At 44.1% G+C, this 22,861-nt stretch overlaps 1 protein-coding gene across 49 annotated transcripts in view; it reads left to right on the top strand.

Annotated features, from left to right (window-relative positions):
* Positions 1-22,861, top strand: part of SORBS1 (sorbin and SH3 domain containing 1) — a 226,192-nt gene that overhangs the window by 84,379 nt on the left and 118,952 nt on the right. The window lies entirely within an intron of this gene.

The raw sequence follows: 22,861 nt of genomic DNA, 5'->3' as shown, positions 1-22,861 counted from the left end.
ATACTTAAATTAACAGAAGTATGCAGCTTACATATATGGGGGAGAGAGAAGGGCGGCAACAGGCAGTTCCCATGCCCAAGTGGGTTGAGGCTGTGGAAATCTGTCATCCATCCTTTTTTGGGGATTTGTCCCATTCTGGAAAATATTTTTGGATGCTATGGGAGCCATCGGAAGGGCGTGAATGAGGCCGCTTAGCTCGTTGGGGCTGGGACGAGGTAGAGCGAAACTTTGGAGACATATGGCGCAGCTCGGGGAGGCTTGCTGTGGGAGTAGCATGCAAGAGTGCTCTATTCCTAGGTGCCTCCGCCAAATGGAGATGGTGCTGGTGGTGGGAGGTGGGCAAGCAAGTGGGAGAAGGAAGAGGTCATGGTGGGACCCCCAGGTGCTTCTCACTCCAGTTTTTATGCTGGAGCTGCACTGGTCCAGTGACGTCCCCTTAGCCTAAGACCTTTTTTTAGAGGATGGTCAAGGTTGAGTTTTCTAAGATCATCTCGATTTTTACCTCTGTCAGGAAGTTTTGGATATGAATGCTTCATTCCTTTTATACCCTGAGAAAACTGAAACGTCCTGTTTCGGAGGAGGTTACTTTCCCCATGTGATGTTAAGTTTGGGTTGGCTCTTTTTGCTCCATTAGAATATATCTTATGGTCAAGTCCTCTTTATTCCAGAAACAAAAACGCCTCTCAAATAATGTGCACAAGCCCTGCCTTTGAAAACATCTGGTAGAAATAACAAGTCGCCTGGAAAACTGATTCTCAGATGCGACCCCTGCCTCTCTATTAGCAGGGAGTCACTGGAGTAAACCTTTATTTCCTGTTGCTTCCACACAGCGGTCCTTCACGGAAATATTTTGCGTGTTTCCTTAGGCAGCAGGGAACCTGCAGGGCAAACAGTGAGGAGGCCCCAGTTAGGAACAGAGATGCCGTCTTTGCCTGGTCGCACCTCAGAGGGGCTGGGAGAGCCCGCCTGGGCCCCCAAGCTTTGAAGCTATGCCAGGCCTCTGCCCCAGACCGCTGAACGCTTCAGCTCTCCCCCAGGCACCAGCAAGGCCCGACCTGCCACACCTCCAGCTCTTTTTACAAGAGAGGTGTTTTAAAATAGTCTTAAATGTCAGACGTATTTTTTTCCCACAACATTCCTCAGACATCTCATAAATTATTCTGCAGTGCGACTTTAATAGGGACGCTTGGAGGATAAATAGTTCCCGTCAATGGAGTTTTTGGTAACTTGGACAACTATTAACCCCAGGCCCTCCTGCTTTCTCCACCTCAGAACTCTTTGAGGACAATCATGAACTAGAGAGAATTTCCCTGAAACCATGCTTGAGGCTGTCTTCGATGACAGAGCTCTTAGCTTCCCTCATAATGTTGTATGTTAATCGAAGTCCTGTGATGTTCCAATATTTGACTCTTTTTGGCTCTCAGGGCATTTGGTGTGGTTCAACCTAATAACAACGGTGAAGAAAGTTGAGGATTTTGAGCTTGGTGTTTTCTGGCTTCAGAATAGTATCATGGGTTAAAAAAAAAAAAGGTTTTGTTTTTTTATATTTAAGAGGCCTATGTTACACACTTTCCTTGCCATTTGGTTCCTAGGAAAGTAGGCAAGTAAAGATTCTGGTTGTAGAATTTGCATTGCTGCTCACTCTGTCTGCTGTCCTGCTGGCTCTATGCTGGGGGCTTCTACGAGTGTGCATCCCACCTCCAGCCGCAGACCTCTTCAGGTCAGCGTGTGCTCCTGAAGGTGAGCACATGAGCCTTCCTTTTGTGGGTTTTTAGTCTGTTTTGTCTTACAGTTGTATTTTACATACTGCTTACTGACTTGATTTATTTGGGGATGAGTTTCTGGAAACCAGACGAGTTCCAGTTTCTGGAAAACTGGGACTTAGATTATTGGTACGAAGAGTTAGGAAATTTGAATTTGGAGCCATCCTAATAGTGTTCGGTGTGTGGTACAAACGCAGAATCATGGTCATGGATGCCCAGAGCGATGCTCTCTAGATGGCTCATAGATAAAGTGTAGTAAGGATGCTAGGATACTTCATTCCGTGGTATTTCTCTTTCTTCAACAACTGGATGTTGTAGTTAACCAGTGTTTTCGTCTTTTCAGGCCACTCTAATGTAATACCACAGACTGCGTGATTTTAAAACAATGGAAATTTATTTCTCACAGTTTGGGGACATTCCAGGTCAAGGCACCAGCACAGTTGTGTTGTGGTGAGGCCTTGTCCATGCTGCAGACTTCTCGTCATAGTCTCACATGGCAGAAGGGACAAGGGGTCACTCTGGGACCTCTTTTGTAAGGACACTAACCCCATGTATGAGGGCTCCACCCTTAAGACCTAATCATGTCCAAAGACCCCACCTTCTAGTACCATCACCTTGGATATTAGGTTTTCAACATGTGAATTTTGGGGGGACATTGGCTGTTAGACCAGGGCAACCATTTTGTCATCTGGGACGTTCCACTGTTTTCTTTGTATATGGATATGGAATGTTAGTATCTAGAAGAATTTTCATAAAGTGTATTTTATAACATCATTTGCCTTTTTATGTAAAAGCAAATAAAAATATGTACTGCTCCTTTACTACATGTTCAAGGCACTGTGTGAAAATTCAGAAAGAATATTTGTAACAAATAAAGAATTTTGTTCCTCTTGAAGTACGGTGTTAGCATGACATTCTCCTTACCAATTGGCCTACAGAAAAAGAAGACAATATCCTTTGGTGGAAACAGTACTGAATTGGGAAGTAAAAGCCCTTGTTTTGTTCCCATCCAGCTCACAAGCTCACTCCAACCATGTGGGCAGGCCTCTCCTTTCCCACATGGACTGCTTTCTCCTCTATACAGTGAAGGTATCAAACTGGATTATTTCTAAGTTCCTTCGTAACAAAATAAACCCAACACTGATTTTTACTGAATACTTTCCACGTAAGTTACTGAGATAGTTCCCAGTAAGTGTAAGAGAATCTCTTACTTCTGTGGGTTTTTAAAGGTTCCTCAGAGCCAGATAAACAGAAACAAAACCCCCAAATACTTATTGACCATCCTCCAAGAGTCTGTCACTGCAAAGAGTAGAGTGAATGTGTAAAGTACTCAGCCACCCTTCAAAGAATTATTCCTGATTTACAGAAGAATGAATAGTATGAGAGCCGAAAAGGGACAAGCTGGGCTAGGCCACGAGTGCCCCCAAGTTAAAGCTGTCCTTTGTCAAGCACGGCACTGTGCCCAGCTTTGTGCTGTGTTTGACCAGTGTTACCCCAAACCAAACCTCCACACGGGAGGAATGCTGTACCCATGTGGAAATGCACGTTCACTTGCCCAAGATCACACAGTTGGTCACTGATGGAGCTGATAATTGATACTGAGCCCACATCCTTAATCGCCACATCTCTGCAGGAAGGTGAGGGCATGGGTAGAGAGAGGCAACGGGTCTCTCTTACTGAAGGAAAGTGTGGGTTTGCCAAGGGTTAGTGAGGGAAGGAGAAGGGGACATTCATGACCATGATCCACTGACACAGACCCATTTCCTTGGGTTCTCTCACCTACATCACCTTCACTGCCTTGCTGGGGCGTGGGGAAAACTGCCTGTTTGTGAAGTCCGTGGCCCATGCATGGCCAAAACCCTGCCTCCCAGCCTCCCCCCAGCACCCGTGCCAAAGCTAAAACGAACTGTGTGTGTTTACTGGAACTTGGGATATCTTTGCCACTTGACTTGACGAGAGTCAGAGCAAAGGAGTAATAAACAGCCGGACTCAAACAACTACGTGGAACTGGAGAATGACCCCGACAGTAGAACTATGACAAGTTTTTAAAAAATATTTTCAGATTTTCCAAAACTCTGTCTTACTTCAAACTAACATTTCTCTTTTAACATCTCCGTTTGTAGAACCAAAAAATTCTAATTTTGGAATCTGCAGTGAACGGCTTATAGTCTTTCCCTACTTCCCAGTTCATTCCATGGACCAAAGGGGTCCCTTGTGTCTGGTCACAGGTCTCAGTGCAAACTCCTGTTCCCTGTCACGCTCTCAGCAGCCAGCCGTGGACCACGTCTAGTCATCATGTGGCTTTAACAAAACAAGGAGCACCATTATCTGGTCTTTGAGCACCCTCCATGGCTTGGCTTGTAGTCTTCTCGAGGGCAATGATGGCGTTGATCTCTGTAGCCAACCCGGAGCAGCGTGTGGTGCTCAGAGGGCACTTGGTAAAGGCTGGGTATGTCTGTGGAATGAGGTGTCACACTCATTCTCTTATCCACCAGGAAAAACAAATGCTGTTTATAAAATGAGTGGAGGGAGTAGAAGGAAGGGAAATGCAATGTGAAGCCAGTATGAGGTTGTCTTTACGAGCCTGGGATTTAAGGTCCCTTCAGGTTTTACGTCATAATTCCACAGCCTACTGGTCACGTGACCCCAAGGAAGACTTTGAATCGTTGCCTCCTTTTTTCTCTTCTGTCTTTTCTCTTTTCCTTTGAGAGAGAGTGTGTGTGAACATGGGGTTGTGGGGGAGGAGCAGAGGGAGAGGGAAACTCAAGCAGACTCCATGCTGAGTGTAGAGCCTAATGCAGGGCTCAGTCTCATGACCCTGAGATCATGACCTGAGCTGAAACCAAGAGTCAGAGCCTCACCTGACTGAGCCACCCAGGCGCCCCAGTGGCCTCCTTTCTAAACTAGTAGCGGCAGTATACACATAATCTGCCTCTTAGGTATATAACATGCTACGTATAGTGCCTGTGCTTTTTAGGGGAGCTCTTGATGATAAAAATAATTGTATTTTATTTATTGCTAGGGGGACAAATCAGATTTGGCAACCTTCTGAAAGAAACGGGAGCAGACTTGGATATATAGCTCCCCAGCTCTCCAAGTTAAAAAAGTTTGCAAACTGCAGAGTGGTATAATCCTGAATATTTTACCGTTACCTGGATTCAGAAACAAGCTCACCAGGGTGTGAGTTATATTTGTGGAAGCTTGGTCCTGCAGGTGAGGAGGGGGCTGTGTTAGGGTGGCGACAGTATGGATCTTTTTCTTTAATTTTCAAATGTTAAATTTTGTGCTTATATTTCTTTTGTACTTTAAAAAAACCTATTAGATGTAAAAAGAACTGCACTCCTGAGATGAAAAAAGGGATTCTTCTAAAAAAAGCATTTGATACTTAATCACTTTGGAATTCTGTCAGTTTTAGCTGTTTTCTCTATTGCTCTCTCCCAGAAGCTATTTGCTGTTGCTGAGTAGTGAATGGAACCATCTAGTGGAAACATGTTGAGAAGTTAGGAGTTTGAGTTGGGTCAAATGTCGCCCTTATAATAATATGATAGGACAAAATATTTAATGCACTTTTAGAAAACAATGCCTGTTTAATTAAAAGAAAAGCTCTTTAGATGGCATCAACAGATGTATCAAAATATATCTTTTTTTTTTAAAGGGTATAGTCATTTTATGGGTTATGATATGAAACAGTCCTAAATTTGGGGTGGGTTTGATGTCTTGGCTTTCTCAATTATTCAGTTCAGGGATATTTAAGCTAATAGTTGAGTGCGCTCAACTCGGAAGTCTCTCATTTGGAAGGCCCGTGCCAGACAGTGTGCAGATGGGGCAGCAGTCATGCCTGGCAGGCCCCCGAAAGTGGGATTGCATTTGCACATTGTCTTATGTGCTGCGAACATTTTGCAGGGAAAAAAGGAAAAACTCTCTCCCTGCTTAAATGAAATTCTGACACAATCAATGCAAATTATAAATTATATTTAATTTGATGCAACAAATTCATCATCATTTCCAACTTTGTGTCGAGTGCAGTGCTGGAGCTCTGGGCATTTGATACTTGGTGCTGCAGTAACTTGGTCACATGGACCAGTGTTTTCAAAGTACGGCCTTAGACCCTATCTGCCGGAAATGCAGATTCTAGGGCCCCCGTGGAACTTCTCCATATTCTCTATATTCTCTGTATTCGTCCGGGGGCAGAGCCTGTAATCTACATTTTAAACAAGGGCTTCCCCCATATGACCAAAGTACAGCAGCTTTTGCGACCCTCTGATACAGAGGGAACATTTTGGCAAGGATTATTTCAGTTGTGATCTGAACTGTCAATATTTTTGAATCCAGACAACTCAAATTTATAATGAAAATTGAAGTACCAGTTAAAAATTTAGTTGGAGGACACACATACAAATAATTTTTAAAATGCTCCTTTTCAGAATCCTTGGTCATCGGAGTTGGCTAAGAACAGCATTACAACTAGTACTTTAAGATAACTTCTTTGATATCCATAAGAAAACTTATATTTGGGGAAATCATTTATGATTAAGTCATTCATGAATTTATAAGAGGAAATTGCTAAGTTTGGAGGAAAAGGAATGAAGAGAAAGACCTCCTATCCAGTGTTAAGACCAATATTTAATGTAATACATATGATTTATTTGGGGGCAGAAGTAAAGCCAGCAGCCAGTTTTCCACAGAAAGACAATGACAGTTTCATTAGGTTCTTCCAACCACATAGCAGCATTTGTGGCTTTCAGAATAGTAACTTGGTCAGACTGGGTCTTGCCGTGTTCCTTATTACAGATACGGCTTTTAAGGAGAAAAAATAATCAGGACATAAGAGGGGAAAAAAATTACTTTATCTTGAAATTTCTTTGGCTTAAAAGTGATTTCATATGGGCGCCTGGGTGGCTCAGTGGGTTAAAGCCTCTGCCTTCGGCTCAGGTCATGATCTCAGGGTCCTGGGATAGAGTCCCTCATCGGGCTCTCTGCTCAGCAGGGAGCCTGCTTCCTCCTCTCTCTCTGCCTGCCTCTCTGCCTACTTGTGATCTTTCTCTGTCAAATAACTAAATAAAATCTTTAAAAAAAAGTGATTTCAGGGGCGCCTGGGTGGCTCAGTGGGTTAAGCCGCTGCCTTCGGCTCGGGTCATGATCTCAGGGTCCTGGGATCGAGTCCCGCATCGGGCTCTCTGCTCAGCAGGGAGCCTGCTTCCTCCCCTCTCTCTCTGCCTGCCTCTCTGCCTACTTGTGATCTCTCTCTGTCAAATAAAGAAATAAAATCTTTAAAAAAAAAAAGTGATTTCATATAACATCTATATTTAAATATTTCTTAATGTTGATATAGATTTCAGTGATAGAAGAATAAGATTTAAATAAAATTTTCCCCTTCAGTGAAGGATCATATATGTATTTATCCATATAAGTTTAATAATTGTTGTAAAGAATTGATAATTTTTGTCGAAATATTGTTTGAATTGGTCTGCTAGTCATCAGCTCTGTTTTCCTGGTCTTTGGAGAACCCCTGCCCCTCTGTCTGTCTCTTCCTCCATCTGTTCTCTTTCCCTGATGACAATGGACCCAACTCGTTCTAAGAGAAACCACACTTTATTTCCAGCAGGAGCAGAGCAATACTCTAAGAATGATTTCCTTATCTTTCGCAGAAGGCCTGAAGTCGGCCTTCTTGTACTGTGATCTGGGAGCTCCCACGACCCAGGCATTCAATCTATTTTCTTTGCTAGGAATTCCCAGAGCCATGGCTGGGTCACCCTTTGCCTTTTCTGGCAGCTGGTTTCACTCTGAATTTAATGAGGGAGCCGAGCCGAATGGCCAGAGGAGGGTTTCCCCGTCTGGCCCCTCACTGGAAGGACTCTGCTGCTTGTCCGTGTTCAGTGAGTGAATGCCCAACTGCTGGGCAGTTCCAAGAAAGGGCCCTTCCAGCTGGTTCTTGTCTGGTCAGCGTCTGGGGCACCTTCCTGAGCCCTCCTGCTCCCCCCTCCCTTCTCCTTGGTCTTTGGTGTAACCAGCAGTGAAGCAGGAGCAGTGAGTATCTTAAATCACACCTAGATGTAAATTTTGGCATCACTGAGATGTTCTGTCCTTATTCACTGGTCGGACATGATAATCTAGGCAGGCCTGTTGGCAGATTTCCTGTAGTCCTCCCAGATTTCTTGCTCCCTAAGCCCTCACTGCACCTGATTCTCTGTATTTATGTCTGCCAGGCCATTTTTAGAGTTGTGATATTAGCAGGTGGGAATTTGAAATGCTTCATCACCATGCTGAGAGTTCAAGCATTTTTCATGTCATTCTTAAGAATTTTAAGCTCATATTTTAGTCCCCTCCCTTATAACCTAGTGTATTTACTTAGGCTTTACATTTTTGCACAAGAAAAACCTTATTTTTGCGCTTTTATTATTAAACAGATAGGAAGAAAGTCTCTAATTATGTGCTTCTTACACTGGATTTTCTCCAAACTCCGCAAATACTGCAGCTCCCTGGAAGAAGATTGGGAACCAACCCAAGAGTTCTAAAGTTACATTTCTATGACAGATTTCTGTTGCATGCTTAAAGGGCAGGGGAGATTTTTGTATGGGACCTTTATCTTTCCTCCATCTCTGCAGTCTTCTTAAAATGCCCTCTGTTAGAATCCTGGTGAATTGATTTCCAGCTATGCCCAACATACTATAAATTAAAATAGAAGAGCCACTATTCATTCCTCACATATAGTGAACTTCTGTTGAATGAATTAATGGGCTCAGCAGTACCAAAGGACATTTGATTGTGGACTTGCCTTAAATTAATGATTTATTTTTTAAAAATAGGAGAAAGACATTTGAACCTACTATAAATGTTATGAAACCTTAGATTTTAATTTTCTACTGCCCCCCCCCCCCCGAGGAAAGAATGCCACAATGAAATTTTTAAAAGCCATTTAGAATCCTTTAGTGCTCTCAGGGCTTACAAACGCCTGTGGTCATGGATGCTTGACTTCAGGGGCTTCTAGAAAGCACAGCAGGAACACAAGCCTAAGAGCTGTAACAACTCTTGCTGACGTGCTTGGCCTTCCCCCACTCCCCATCCTGGGGAAAGAGCCCATTGCGGGGGGGGGGGGGGGTCCTTTCTGTTTCAGGGAGGATGTGTGTCTTGATTTGCTTTTTCATGTCAGTGGATTGGTCGGGGCTTCATAACATTTGGAAACTGTGGTCCTTTCCAACCCTGATATATTATGATGCTCTCAGAGTCCTTTGACCACATGAGACCTTCTTAAAGATTGACCACATTGTATTTCTTTTCCTTTTTTAAATTTAATTGAACTCAATTACCGACCTTTTTGCAGACAGCCAAGGGCACTGCTATTCTAGAACCTGCAGAGTTCTGTACTGATGTTGGGTGCTTGTGGAGCTGCCCCAAGTGTGGTGTGTTCTCTGTCCATGGCAGAAAGCCTTCATTCCTGGCAGTGTGCCTGCCTCCTTCCAGCAGGGTCCCAGTAAACTGTTGTTCTAGTAAAATAGTGACTAACCAGAGCCTTTTATTAACCAGCTTTTCCACCCACATACTACTCTCATTTTTGGAGTCGGAACAAGGCTAATGGGAAATAAACCAATTTTGTCAACACCCGATGGTTTGTTGAGCTCTGACTGTGTGCAGCCACTGTGCTCCATGGGTACCACTGGGCCCCATGAATCCTTACAGCAGCAGGGACCTTAGCGCTGTTTTAATCCCTGTTTTACAAGTGGGGGAACTGAGTTTCATAGCGGTGGGATCACTGCCTTAAGACCTGGAACCATTTGCTGCTACAGTTCAGTGTGAGCCATTTAATATTCTCGCAATCAGGATCTCCCTGGCATCCTCTCCCCCCACCCCCCAAAAATCCCACATTAACTGTAATTGAATACATAGTTCTCTTCTTCCAACATCTTTTGTCATATTTACGCGAGCGGTGAATTGTGAATACACGGTCATTTTGTATGGGGAGCTGTTCTCTTGAATGTTAGTTTGAAACTGATCCCTGACTCTGTCATCTTTTATCCTGTTTTAGTGGTGGTTGATTGTAGTGTGTCTAGTTAGGTTCTTTGAGATATAAAGGATTTTTGACACCTTTCATTTTCTGATAATTTTATGCCAGCCACCAAGGCAATTGGGCAAAAAAAAAAAAATTGGCCGTGGGCAAAAGTGGCAGGATGAGATTGAAGGAGTAAGCTCAAAAAATCAAATTCTCTCTGAGCAGCAGTTTTTTGCTGCAAATAAGCAAGACAAGACAAATGTAGAAATTGTCAGCTGCGGTTGCTGTAATCAGCTTCTCTGTGGAGCTTCTCACAGCCAAGTGGGCAAAACAAGTTTGCCGGGAGCTGCTTTCCCGGGCAGGGAGCGTGTATGTGGTTGATGGAAATTGGAAGGGGGAGCTCTGATAAAAAAGATATTGATGTCAGTGCCCCTGTCCTTTGGCCTGGTCTCAGCTCCCCTACTCTCCCTGTCCCGGTGCCCGCACCTCTGTAGTTCGTCCTGCATGCCTTAGTCAGATTGATCTGGAATTAGGACGGGTCTGAAGATCTCATCGTGGGTTCTATGGCCCGATAGAAGGAAGCACAGATGCTCTCACCTGGCATCTGAGGCCAGCCTGTGGCCCGTGTGCCCCATCTACCCAATGTTATTTCCGTGTGCTCTTCAGTAGAAGTCCTTTCCATCCACCGGCTGGACTTGGATCTTTTCTGTGTACATTCCATGCTGTGGACCAAACACCACTGGCGTAGAACCTACCTCGGAAAGCCCACCTTGGGCACTTCCATGAGAGCAACTCCTGACTCGCAAAGGATGCGGAAAATAATAAATTTTATATGGGAGTCGAGTGATAGCCAGTACCACCCATGCTGTACATGTGAAAGAGGAGACCAGTTACATGGTCTGTCTCTTCCCAGCTGCACAGTCCCTTCCCTGTTGTTGAGTATCTGCTCAGAGAAACCAGCTGAGGGCAAAGTGGTTTGGAGCCTCCCCATCAGATGCTAGTGAAGATGAGGACAATCAGTGGCAAACAGCGAACATTTATTGAGCACTTTCTAGTCCTGAGCACTTTCATTAATGCTCACTGTTAACACTCTGAGCCTGATGGCTGCTGGTATTCCCATTTTAGAGATGAGGAAACAGGCTTGCAAGCTTAACGGACGAACCTCAGATCAGGCCTCTAGTAAATGGCAGAGCAGCAACCGAAGTCGTCTGTGTGGGTGATGGCTTGTTTGTGGGTGTCACTGATTCCTAAAGGCTGCTAGAAAATTCTGTGTGTCATCATTTTCAGTGTAGCCTCCCCCCAGTGAACGCTTCCTCTAGAGAAGTTAATAGAAGAGCTACAGGGTATTTTACACATTCACCAAAGGGTGCTTTGGTCAGCCTGGCCGGGTCTTTCCTAGTAAGTCTCGAAGCATCCTTTTCGCTGGCGTCTGCTACCGCAGAGGGCGGTCCCTAGGGGCTCTCCCATGCTGTCTTAAGTGATTCTCCGAGGTTTCAAGGCTCTCTGTCTTCTCTCTCCAAGTGGAATGTAAGGTCTCTGAGGGCAGGAACCATCTCTTGTTTTGGTTGATCAATTTGATTATTGCCACAGCTGGTTAAAAACGTTCCCAGCAAGTGTCGTCGCTGTCTTTTAGGTCTGTGTGTTCTCTGAACAGCCTCATGTAGGAGGGTCGTTGTTCAGGCAGGAACTGTGCGGCGCCTCTTTGAGGCCACGTTGTGGGAGGAGTCTGGACGTGGGAGCCAGCGCCGGGATTTGCATTCCACTTTCTGAGTGCTTCTGCAAGACTCTTCAGCTTTCGTTGAGGCTGGGTTTCTCCATTCGCCAAGTGTCTTTCTTTGCCTGACTTCCCTTCGGAAGGCAGAGCCAGAGATGGATTTCTTGGTTCTTAGATTCACCTTCAGTTTATAAAGCTTAATGTTTTGTACAGGTAGGTGCTGTGAAAGCAGTAAACAAAGGGGGGACTCAGGGCTTGATCAGCACCTTCTTTGCTAGAACACTTTTCCCTTTGCCACACAATTTACAAGGTTACGTATGTATTTTTAGATTTAATCTTAGAAACACCTTATGAGGCGCGCGAGGGTGGCTCAGTGGGTTAAGCCTCTCCCTTCGCCTCAGGTCATGATCTCAGGGTCCTGGGATCAAGGCCCACATCGAGCTCTCGGCTCAGTGGGGAGCCTGCTTCCCGCCCCCCCCCCGCCCCCCTGCCTGCCTCTCTGTCTACTTGTGATCTCTCCCTCTCCGTCAAATAAATAAAATAAAATCTTAAAAAAAAAAAACCACCTTATAAAATTCGGTATTATCCATTTCCTTTTATAAGTGAGTAAACTGAGGCTGAGAAACTCAGGGACTGCCCAATTTGCACAGCCCTGGCAGGGTTTGAATTCAAACCCTGTTCTCACCCTGAATTTTTGTTGTTTTCTTGCAGCCACTAACCACATGTAGCAACTGGTAGCAGGTGTATTTTTCTCCATGCATTTGTTTTTGATCTGTATGTGTCTTTGTAGTCAAAATGGGTTTCTTAGAGATGACATATGGTTGGCTTTCATTTTTGTAATCCACTCTGACAATCTGTCTTTTAATTGGTACATTTAGACCATTTACATTTAAAGTGATGGTTGATATAGTTGGATGTACATAGAACAACTGAATTCAGAAATGTGTGTGTGTATATGCATATATATACTATTCCTATTTATATAAAAATATAGATGCCAGTCTATTTCCAAGTAGTCTGGTCTGAGAGTTGTGGTGTTTAAAAATATATACTTCTACTGAATGTTTGCCACCTATGAGCTAGCTGCTATATTTTAGTGATTTTAGTTTAGTTTGAAGAAAACCTATTCCAGAAATTTGCATTGTATTCTCAAATGCTTAGATGCAGATTTTGGACCTGATATATTGAAAGATTGCCTAAATAAGTACAAAATAAGATGATGAGACTAGAGAAAAGTAGCTACAAAATAGTTCACTGATAATTCAGTGATTAATGGAAGTCAGGGTTTCCCGTTCATTACTGGAAGGGACCAGTGATCTGATGAAGTACTCAGCCTCCAAGGCCTGAGTTAAAGGATCATTGATTCTGGGCCTGGTCTATATGTGTTCTACCTCAGTTATTCAACAAATGCCCCAGAGAAGAGAGATTTTCCCAGAAAAGATACTGTTTTCTGTGTTTCATGTTGGCTCTTTGCTAAGTAAATGTACTTTCAGTAAAATTTCAAAACTCCTTAAGGAAAACAAGCCATTCCTGAATAAGCCAGCATTATGAATTGAAGTATTTAAGTTATGTATTTGCAAAAGACCCGGAGTCTTTTTACTGAATGGAACTTCTGTTCCCTCATTCCTGAGCATAGTATGGTCCTGTACCGCAGACGTCCGTGTGATATATGATGTGAGGAGTGTGATATACGATGTGAGGAGTGTTGTGGTTCAAAAGCCAAGTTCAGAGGGAGCTGTGGATTGTCTCTAAGAGTGGACACCTCTCCTGCTGTATGAAACCCACCCTTCTTTCCCGTTCTCAGGCTCCAACAGACCCCTTTTCAGAGTTTTAGGATTTTTCTTTCAGTCACACACAGTAACTTCTTAGTTTCCTTTTTCTGTCCTGTAGACTCTGGCCCAACCTGGGCTCTTCTGAGGATTCAGAATGCCCGTGGCTATGCTTTCCCTACAGATAGGCATCGTGTAGTGACAGCTGCCCCAGAAAGGCCTCGTCTGTATCCCGGACTTGGAGGTTATGTGTTCATGATTGAAACGAGCTAAGATGTTTCCCTTTTATCTCATGAATTTGGGAATCTGCCCTTGTTTGAATTCTCTAGGTTGTCTGAGTGGAGAGTTCCAAATGTGCTGGATGCTGCAATTAGACATCTTTGTTTGGGTTCTGGAGACAGAGCCATATTTGGGAAACACAAATGGGCCAGTTTTCATATTTAAGACTTGTCTTGGTTAACAATGCGTGTTTAAGAAATTTCATGTGCCCAGAGTTGTACATATAAAGAGTTTGAGAAGGAGCTCAGGGCTCTGGAATGCCATGAAGTCGGGTTAGGGGCTGGGAATTGGCCCCAAGCAGGCCTGGGGAGCAATGGGGTACCGTGTGTGTTGTCACCTGGCAGCCTCTGCTGACTATTTTAAGACTAAACGTTTTGGTGCAACTGCTTCTTAGGAAATCTGGTTGAACATTCTAGTCGTTTTACTGCCCCCCTTGTCCTCATAAGGAACTCTGCGGGAGTAGTTTGGCTTCATTAAACAAAAGCAATCACTGGCGATTAATGTTGAAGTCCCACACTTAGGGAATTTGCTGTTAGTCTCGGGGAAGATTGCATCATGCAGGGCTATGTGCTAATGGACAAGATTGTTAGTGGTGTGTTTTTTAGCTTGTCACCTTAATTTTCTCCTGAAAGTTCTAAATATTACACAACTGCATTTCAAGTGCTAGGTATGATCTGAAAAAATGACTTTTCACTAAAAAAAGGGTGCGTGAGTGGCTCAGTTGGTTGGGTGACTGCCTTCAACTTGGGTCATGATCCTGGAGGTCCAGGATCAAGTCCTGCATGGGCCTCTGGGCTCAGCGGGGAGTCTGCTTCTCGCTCTGACCCTCCCCGCCTCTCATGCTCACCCTCTCACAAACAAATAAAATCTTTTTTTTTTTTTTAATTTAAAATTTTAAATAAAATCTTTTTTAAAAAGGTTAAAAAAGGGCGCCTGGGTGGCTCAGTGGGTTAAGCCGCTGCCTTCGGCTCAGGTCACGATCTCAGGGTCCTGGGATCGAGTCCCATATCGGGCTCTCTGCTCAGCAGGGAGCCTGCTTCCCTCTCTCTCTCTGTCTGCCTCTCTGCCTACTTGTGATCTCTGTCTGTCAAATAAATAAATAAAATCTTAAAAAAAAAAAGGTTAAAAAATAAAAAGAAACATAAACAATCTAGAAAATAGAAATGAAATTTAGAAGTTGCCTACAATTCCATGCTACCAGATTATTTCTAGAATTTGGGCATGTTTCCTTTCAAATATATGGATATGTCTTTTTGTTTGTTTTAAAGATTTCTTTATTTTATTTTATTTAAAAAAATTTTTTTAGATTTCTTTATTTTAGAGAGAGTGCAAGCAAGCGTGGGAGTAGGGGCAGAGGGAAAGAGAGAGAGAAACTCTAAGCAGAAGCTTTGTGCTGAGCTTGGAGCCTGATGTGGGGCCTGACCGCACAGCTGTGAGATCACAATCTCAGCCAGAACTGAAAGTCAGAGGCTCGACCCAGGTACACCTGGCCATGTTCTGTTGTTTACATAACTATAAACACAGATGTCACACAGACCTACACTCTGCTGTCCTCACTTACCCTTATAAGAAGTGTCTTCCCATGTTGTGTGGTCTACGTGGCTGTTATTTTTCTAACTGTTCAATAGTCCACTCGGGTGTGTGTGACCATGTAATTAATGGGTCCCCTGTCCCTGAACACCAGAGTGTGTTCAGGTTTTCACTATTATTAATAAAACCACGAGAAACATCTCTGTATAGCTTTGTTGTCATTTGGGGTTCTTTCTTTGGGCTAGATTCCCCAAAGCACAAAGAGATTGAGGTGTATAGCTCTTGATGTGTTATGCTTAAAACAGGGATGACGGTTGTGTCACCGACCAGGTAGGAAAATGTCGATGCCTTGGCTTTTGTCCACACTGAGCGTTAGTGTTCTTAAATTTGTGGACTAATTAAGAAGTGGAAAAAATAGTCATTATTTGCGTCTTCTTTTTTTTTTTTTTTAATCAAGCTAAGTGAACATTTTCTCATGGGTTTGTTTGCAGTTTTCATCAGGGAATTATTTCTTCATGCCTTCTTAATTTTTTTCATGGCAGTAAGTATGAGCATACTGTAAGATCGGGATATTAACCCTCTCTATTATGTATGCTACAAACCATGCATTTTAATACATAGATAATGTAACATATGATTACAAATTATCATCCAAATTCTCTTATCTGAAGCTCAAATAATACTGCATTTATAAGACTTGAAACTATTTGGGGGCTGTATTTTGCTTATTGGCAATTGGCAGAATCAACTTCGTATGTTTATTTAAAAGCTTCATTTAAGTATAAAAGGTAAAAACACAATTGCAGGCGTATTGGTAATGAGCTGTCCCGCTCTGGGTCTGATCTGTCTCTGGCAAGGGTCTGGGATGACAGTGTGATGACTTTAATGGGAGCTTGGACATCAGATTTCTGAATTCTGTGTTTGGAAATTGGTCTTATTAAAATGAGTTCCTTATCCGCATGACCTCTAGTGGGGATTAGAAACAAAACTAAACCCAGATAAAAGCCCGTAATTTTTGCTGGACCTGCATCTGGCAACTTGGGTTGGCGTGAACGGTTGGGGAGGTAAGGGAAAGGTTATCATTGGGAAGAAACTGTGGGATGAAGGACTGGGAAAGGGGAGCTCTTGTTCAGAGTGCAGCAGGAATGATGGTCTGGTCCCGTGAGGTTTAGGGCTCGCTGAGTACATGGAGGAAGCAACATGAAAGGCTCACTGGGGCCTTATCTTACCTTACATGGCCTGCTGGTGTAGTCAGGAATCCGGACCTCAGTTTTTAGATCAGTGTTTCCCAAAGTGAGATATTGCGAAGTAAGCTGAGAAGTAGGTCACTGAACATTTGAAAATGTTAGCGTTCATTTCTTGATTCTCGGTCCCATGCAGAACTTACTCCTTTTCTTCCCGTGGTTCTGTAGCACATAGCTCCGATTGCTCGCAGAAGGGCTACCTATCGTATTGTATTTCAGTGGGACATGTCTGTCACCCTACAGCTCTGTGGTGGCCTCAAAGACCGCAGCTGTGTGACTCATGCTGGTCTCCTCTGGGCGAAGCGCTGACCTGGGCGCATAGCAGCAGCGAGAGAAATACTGTTGGGATGGTGTCACCAGGCCTGTATCTTAGTTACCATGATTCTTTCCTAGGAGTTTGGTGCCTTTTTTTCCTTTTGCCCTGTACTTCCCAGCCAGCCCCTCTGAGCTCACATAGGCTCTGTGGATTGTTTTCCCCATGGAATCGGGACCCCCAGGACGTCTTCCATGGCTCAAGTCACAGTGTGGCCTTCCATGGCTATCTGGGGGGTTCTGAGCCTTCTCCAGCCATGGTCATGGTCTAGGAGTGAGGTAGTAGGATAAAGTGTGAGTGTGAGGTTGGGGGCCCAGAGGCGGCTGAGGCTCATGACTCCTGAATAAGAAAGAATTGACTAGACCAAACAGCTTGTCAGGTGCGGGGTGAGGAGAGTGACAAATGGGGGAGGAGAAGGCAGAGCACCCTGACTGGCGTGTGCGAGCGTCAGTGATTCACTCCACCATTAATTGGCACTTGCCAGGCACCATCCCGGACACTGGGACGCAGAGATGAACAAGACCCGGTCTGGCCAGAGGGTGCTTACTGTCTACTGGGCTCAGTGCACGAGGCCTGATTGGAGGGACAGAGACAGACTGGAGGACAAGATGGGGGTGAGATGAGTATCAGACTCAACCATCTCTTGTCGCTGTTTATTGGGACTTGGTGTTCACTGAGTAATAGGATGATATTGGAAGGTCCTAAAAGGGGAAGTGGCACTGGCCAGTCTGTGCGTTGGCTGTGGAGGACTGATTCTGTATCCTTTGCCAAGATACCCAAAGCTGCAGGTGACCTGAGGAGGAAGAAGAGGGAAAGGGGCCTTAGTAGAAGGAGTAAAAAGCAAGACAAAGGGAAACTTTTTCTGAATCTAAGTTTTTGCACCTCAGTAAGGGTGTGGATTGGATTGCTGGTTTATGAGCCTTTTTTTTTTCTTGGTAGCCGCATAACCCAATCATCAAAGGTAAACTCAAGAAATATAAATGAATGAAATCAACAAAAGCACAGCTGTCCTAGTTGAAGTGGAAAGTGGAGAATGGGTGGGTGGATTGCCAGCTCTGTGGCATGAGGGGGCTCGTGGAACATCCTTCCAAAACGGGCAGAAAGCCAAGGAAATGGGCTAGGTAACCTACATGGATCCTTCTGGCTCTTGTATTCCTGATAAAATCCCCAAGGAAGTGAGCTTGAAGATAGAAAGGAATGAGGACCCAGTGTGGGATCCTCAAGGTCTTTAAACTCCAAGAAGAACTATGGGAGCCTTGATCCACAAAGACGATCATCCTGGCCTGATGTGAACCAACCCACAGTGACACTTAGAAACCAGGACCAAAAAGTGTGTGGGGGAGGAAGAAGGAGTTAAGTGTTTTAAATTCAATGGAAAAGGTCAGTGAGGCCCTGACCAGTGCAGAAGCCAGTGTTGGACTTGGCCGTGTCTGCACTGGAAATCTTTCTGAAGGCCATTTCAGATAATTGGTTAGAGCGGAAACCAGTTGGAGAGACTCCAGGAGGCAGTGAGAGGATGTGGGGGATGGCCTTTCCAATGTGTTTTTTTCTGGCTCCCTCTCCAGAAGCATCGGTCTTTTCACAAAAACCTTGTGCTTGTTGTGTTTTGACTCCACCCCCACCCCCGCTATGTCATGGGATTCCACACCTAAGTTAATGTCACGGTTAAGTTGATCTTATCTTCCTCCCTTGAAAGGGCAGTGCCCCAGCTCAGTGTGTACCCTTTCTGGCTTTGTGGAGAACCTTCTGCACCCTCTTCAACAAGGTGGAGAGTGCATTTCGAGAGAAATGACCATTAATAGAGATTGAGAAGAGGATGAGCTGTTGAAAAATTGGAGAAATTTGACTTTGCCGTGTGGGTCAGCAAAGTATAAAAAGCAATAAGGCCAAGCATTTATTCTGGGCCTTTGTGAGCGGTCACTGTTCTTTTCAAGCCATTGGAAGGAAGTAGCTGCAAATATATCAAATCAAGTCCCAGACTGGATTTCAAAGCCAGCGTATAACCAGGGTTTGGTTGGAATGGGAAGCTAGCTTGTTTTTAGACAGCTATGTTGGATTTAAGGAGGGTCCTGGTTGTCTTGAAGAGAAGACTCCAAAATTAGGTTCTGAAGCCTAAATAGAGATAAGAACATTGTTCATGACTGAGCACCCACTGAGTGCTTGGTCCTGAGGATGACACAGTGTCTCTCCTATGGAAACTTAAAATTGTGTGTGTGTGTGTGTACACGCCCTTAGTATATATGTGGGGAGAAACAATGGAAGCCAAACACCATAGGGCATAGGAGAAGCTGGACCACTTTTGTGAAAGGTCAGTCTGAGTCTCCTTCTTTTCCAAGAATCTTTGCTGGACCTTGAGTTCATTTTTACAGACAAACTTAATTCTTCCCTTGTCCTAGCCTGCATCCCTGAACTATCCATATAAGGAAGGACCTTCTTTCCTTCCCTAGTAAACAACCCATATTTAGTTATTGGATCCGATTTTGCGCTGGAAGCATGAGTATAACTTTTGCTTTTTAGTAATTATTCACTCTGTGTCATCAAGACTTATCTCAGAATTATAGGGTCGTGGGACCCCGCAGAACCATTAATTATCCAGATGCATTCTTAACAAGTTTGGCTACTTTACATTTTGTTCTTCTGGCGGAATGTCTGTGTTGATGCTGTGGCCCTTTACCCAAGTACGGTAGGTCCTGACTGCCCAGGTTTGACCCTCGCTGGCCCACCCAAGCGGTGACTCTGAGGAGGTCCTGTGATTTACTGGGGGATAGCGGTGCACTTGGAACTGTATGGTTCTGCCACTAGATGGCGCTGTTTATCTTTTTGGCTTTTACCCAAAGGTGCTTGCCGCCTCTGGAGGCGACTTGTGGGAGAAATTCCAAAGATATGGCATCATGTTCTCAACCAAATCAAACCCTTTACAGCTTAGTTTTTAAGTAAATATTAAGTGTCCTGGGGTTTTATGTAAAATAAACTCTCACATTCTACATGTGATTTTAATAGCTTGCATTATCTCTGAATAAACCGCAGGGACTAGATGATAACTTTCAAGGCTTACAGCATGCGGTCAGACTCTTTGTGCAGCTTCCTAATCCCAGCCTCACCACCCTGACTCTGAGCTCTTAAGATTGTAGAGAGAAAACCCTTTCCTGAGCCCCCTTGCGATTCAGATCTGGATGGCCTCACTTCAGGAGAGAGGAATGAAGATTCTTCTCTTGGAATGAAACATCTGGGACTCCTTCCTCCCCCCACCTGGTGCTGGTCAAGATTCTTGGGTTGCAAATGACTGGAAACTGCCTCTTGGGAACTCAAATGGAAATGGGGTTTATTGGTAAAAGCTTGGGTCGTTCCGAATTTGTGGGAGGTTGGAGGATTGCCCTCCGAACAGAGGCAGGAAATCAAGGGGCCTGAGTTAGGTGGAATGAGCTGAAATCGGGTCCCGCGGGAGTTGGGATAGGCTGTACCTCCACTGGTGAGGACTGGACACCGGACTCCCTCCTTGGCACAGCCACCATTGCCGCTCTTGCTGGAGATCTTATTTTATTCTAAATCGTCCCCTCCTCCTTTGTGTTACCTGCTGCTGATTCAGTCACCAAATGAGAGCATGCCACAGAACCCATGACCCAGAAAGTCTGTGTCCAGGGCGGTGCTCGCTCACCGGCGTGGGGTGGGTGTCACTCGTTATTGTCATGCTAGTCCTTTATTAAAAGAGTGTCCTAGCACTCTGGGTCCAGCCTCCTTCCATCTTACAATCCAGCCACTAACTGGTTAACACCTGGCATGGGGGGCCTCCCAGAGAGTGCTGCAGCTGACCTCTACTGTGGCTGCTGGGCACTTGTGGCCAAGTGGTGGTATGTGGGATGCTCTCCCCGACCGGATGTACATTAGATCACTTTGCAAGCAAGAGTGGGGCTGACACTTAGAAATTACTAGTGTCTACATTGAAAAATACTACATGCACAAAGGGCTACCCAAGTATGATGGTGATATTCATCATGTGTGAGTTGAGGCATCTTTTTTGTTTGGTTCGTAGGACATTTCCATTCATCTCTTTCCTAGCCTAAGAATGCGTTTGGGCTATGTACTTATTTTTAAAATGAAGATGAATTAAACGGAACTGTCCAGAGGGAAGTTGTAAATGAATTATGGAGGGTTAATGCAATAAAATATTATATAGCCATTAAAATAATGGATATGATGACTCGGTAAAAATCCAGAAAGATGTGCATGAAATCTTTAATTTAAAAAGTAAAACACAAAGCTGGCCAGACATTTACGTTTGCAACTATATGTAAATGCTACTTCTAAATACTTAGAAAGAATTGTAAAGAAAGAAAATTCACATTTTATTAAGATAGATTCATGGTTGAATCAAAAGCCCTTTTTAAATCACTTTAAAGTTGAAGAAAACCTTAATGAAACTATTAAAATTATTTTTAAAAATAAAAACGTTTGGATGCTATCATAACAGCCCTTTTGGTCCTGGAGCCAAATTGGGGTGCCCTAAAACCAGGATTGGAAGCTATGAGAGCATACAGAATACAGCAGATTGCGTTCCTTCACTGAAAGAACAAATGTTTCCACGGGTCAGGGGCTGTTGAAGGTCACGGGTAGTCTCAGGTGTATTTGATGGAGACAAGCTACTGCTGATTTGGGCAGCAGAGGACTTGGAATGATTTCCTTCTTGCCCGTAGCATTCTACTCTGTTCCAAGGACAGTGAGCAAGGCAGCCACCCATGGAGGAAGCCAGTGCCTGGCTTCAGTGTGTTGAAAAGGAAACTAACGCATGTCTCCTTATGTAGACCCTCAGACCATACCTGGGCCTTCTTTTTTTTTTTTTTTTTTTTTTTTTAAAGATTTTATTTATTTAATTGACAGAGATCACAAGTAGGCAGAGAGAGAGGGGGAAGTAGGCTCCCCGCTGAGCAGAGAACCTGATGTGGGGCTCGATCCCAGGACCCTGAGTTCATGACCTGAGCTGAAGGCAGAGGCTTAACCCACTGAGCCACCCAGGTGCCCCAATACTTGGGCCTTCTTATGGCATAATTCATGAACTAGGGAGTTGATTTCCTCTCCCTTATTGCTTCTCACATTTTATTTTATTTTATTTCCCACATTTTTGAGTGCAGAGAAACCAGCTGGAGATCTTGTTAAAATGCAGATTCAGATTCAGTCCCCATAGGTTGAGTCTAAGTTTCTGCTCTCTTAGTAAGCACGCAGATGATGCCAGCGTTGCTGGTCTCTGGACCACACTTTAAATAGCAAGGTTCTACATATCCTGAAATCTTGTTTTTCAGATTGTCTTTCCAGTATGTTCACTTAGGCCTTTCTATTTAAAATATTGCAAGACCAGTGTTTTGGAAACTACAGAATATTGTGGAGAGAAATGAAAGACCTACGTAAGGGGACAGAGGGTCTAGTCTCTGAAATTAGAAAATCCAATATTGGTAAAATGTTAATTTCCCTCCAGATTGATGTATAGATTCAACACGATCCCAGTCAAAAGTCCAGCACGCTTTTTGTTTCATTTTTGGTAGAAGTGGGTAGGGTTCTCAACTTTGTGAGAATGCAAAGGATCTAGAAGAGCCAAAAATGATTTTTGAATAAGAACAAAGTTGGGAGACTCACACTACCTGATTTCGAGACTTAGTCTAAAACTGGAGTAATCAAGACAGTGAGTTGAATGGGTTCAAGTCAGAACCCATGGAGCAGAATAAAGTCCAGAAGTAGACCCCACACAACGGCCAACTGATAGATGGTGGTGTGCTAAGTGAGAGAAGTCAGGTGTGAGAACGTACAGACACCGTGCTGCCAGGGGTAACATTCTAGGGGCAGGGTTAGACTCTGGTGAGAGAAAGCAGATCAGTGGTTCCTGCAGACTTGGGATGAGACCATACTAAATGAGGGGGTGGTCTTTGTGAATCAAGAGAGTGGCTTCCTCCCTCACCCCCTCAGGCCAGTAGGATGCAGAACCTGATGGCCTGGGCCTTCGAGTCTGTCTGTCTGGGTCCCTATACCAAGCTGTGCCTGCCTCTGTACCTTGGTCTGCTTATCCATGTAAACTAATACAGTGTCAGTGCTTTACTCTGTAGGGCCATTGGGAGGATCAAATGAATGTATTTAAAGCATCTAGAACATTTCCATTTGTATAATTATATGTATATAAACTTATTATCCTCTGATAATCATTTTGTGTTGTGATTTTTACCTCTTTCTCTTACAGTTTGGTTCTCTCTTGCCTTTACCCTCTCCTTGACCTATGTGG

This window comes from Mustela nivalis, assembly GCF_964662115.1.
Source record: "Mustela nivalis genome assembly, chromosome: 2".
In the NCBI taxonomy this organism is placed as follows: Eukaryota; Metazoa; Chordata; class Mammalia; order Carnivora; family Mustelidae; genus Mustela; species Mustela nivalis.
The sequence above is the reverse complement of the archived record's forward strand: the minus strand, read 5'-3'. Positions and strand labels throughout refer to the sequence as shown.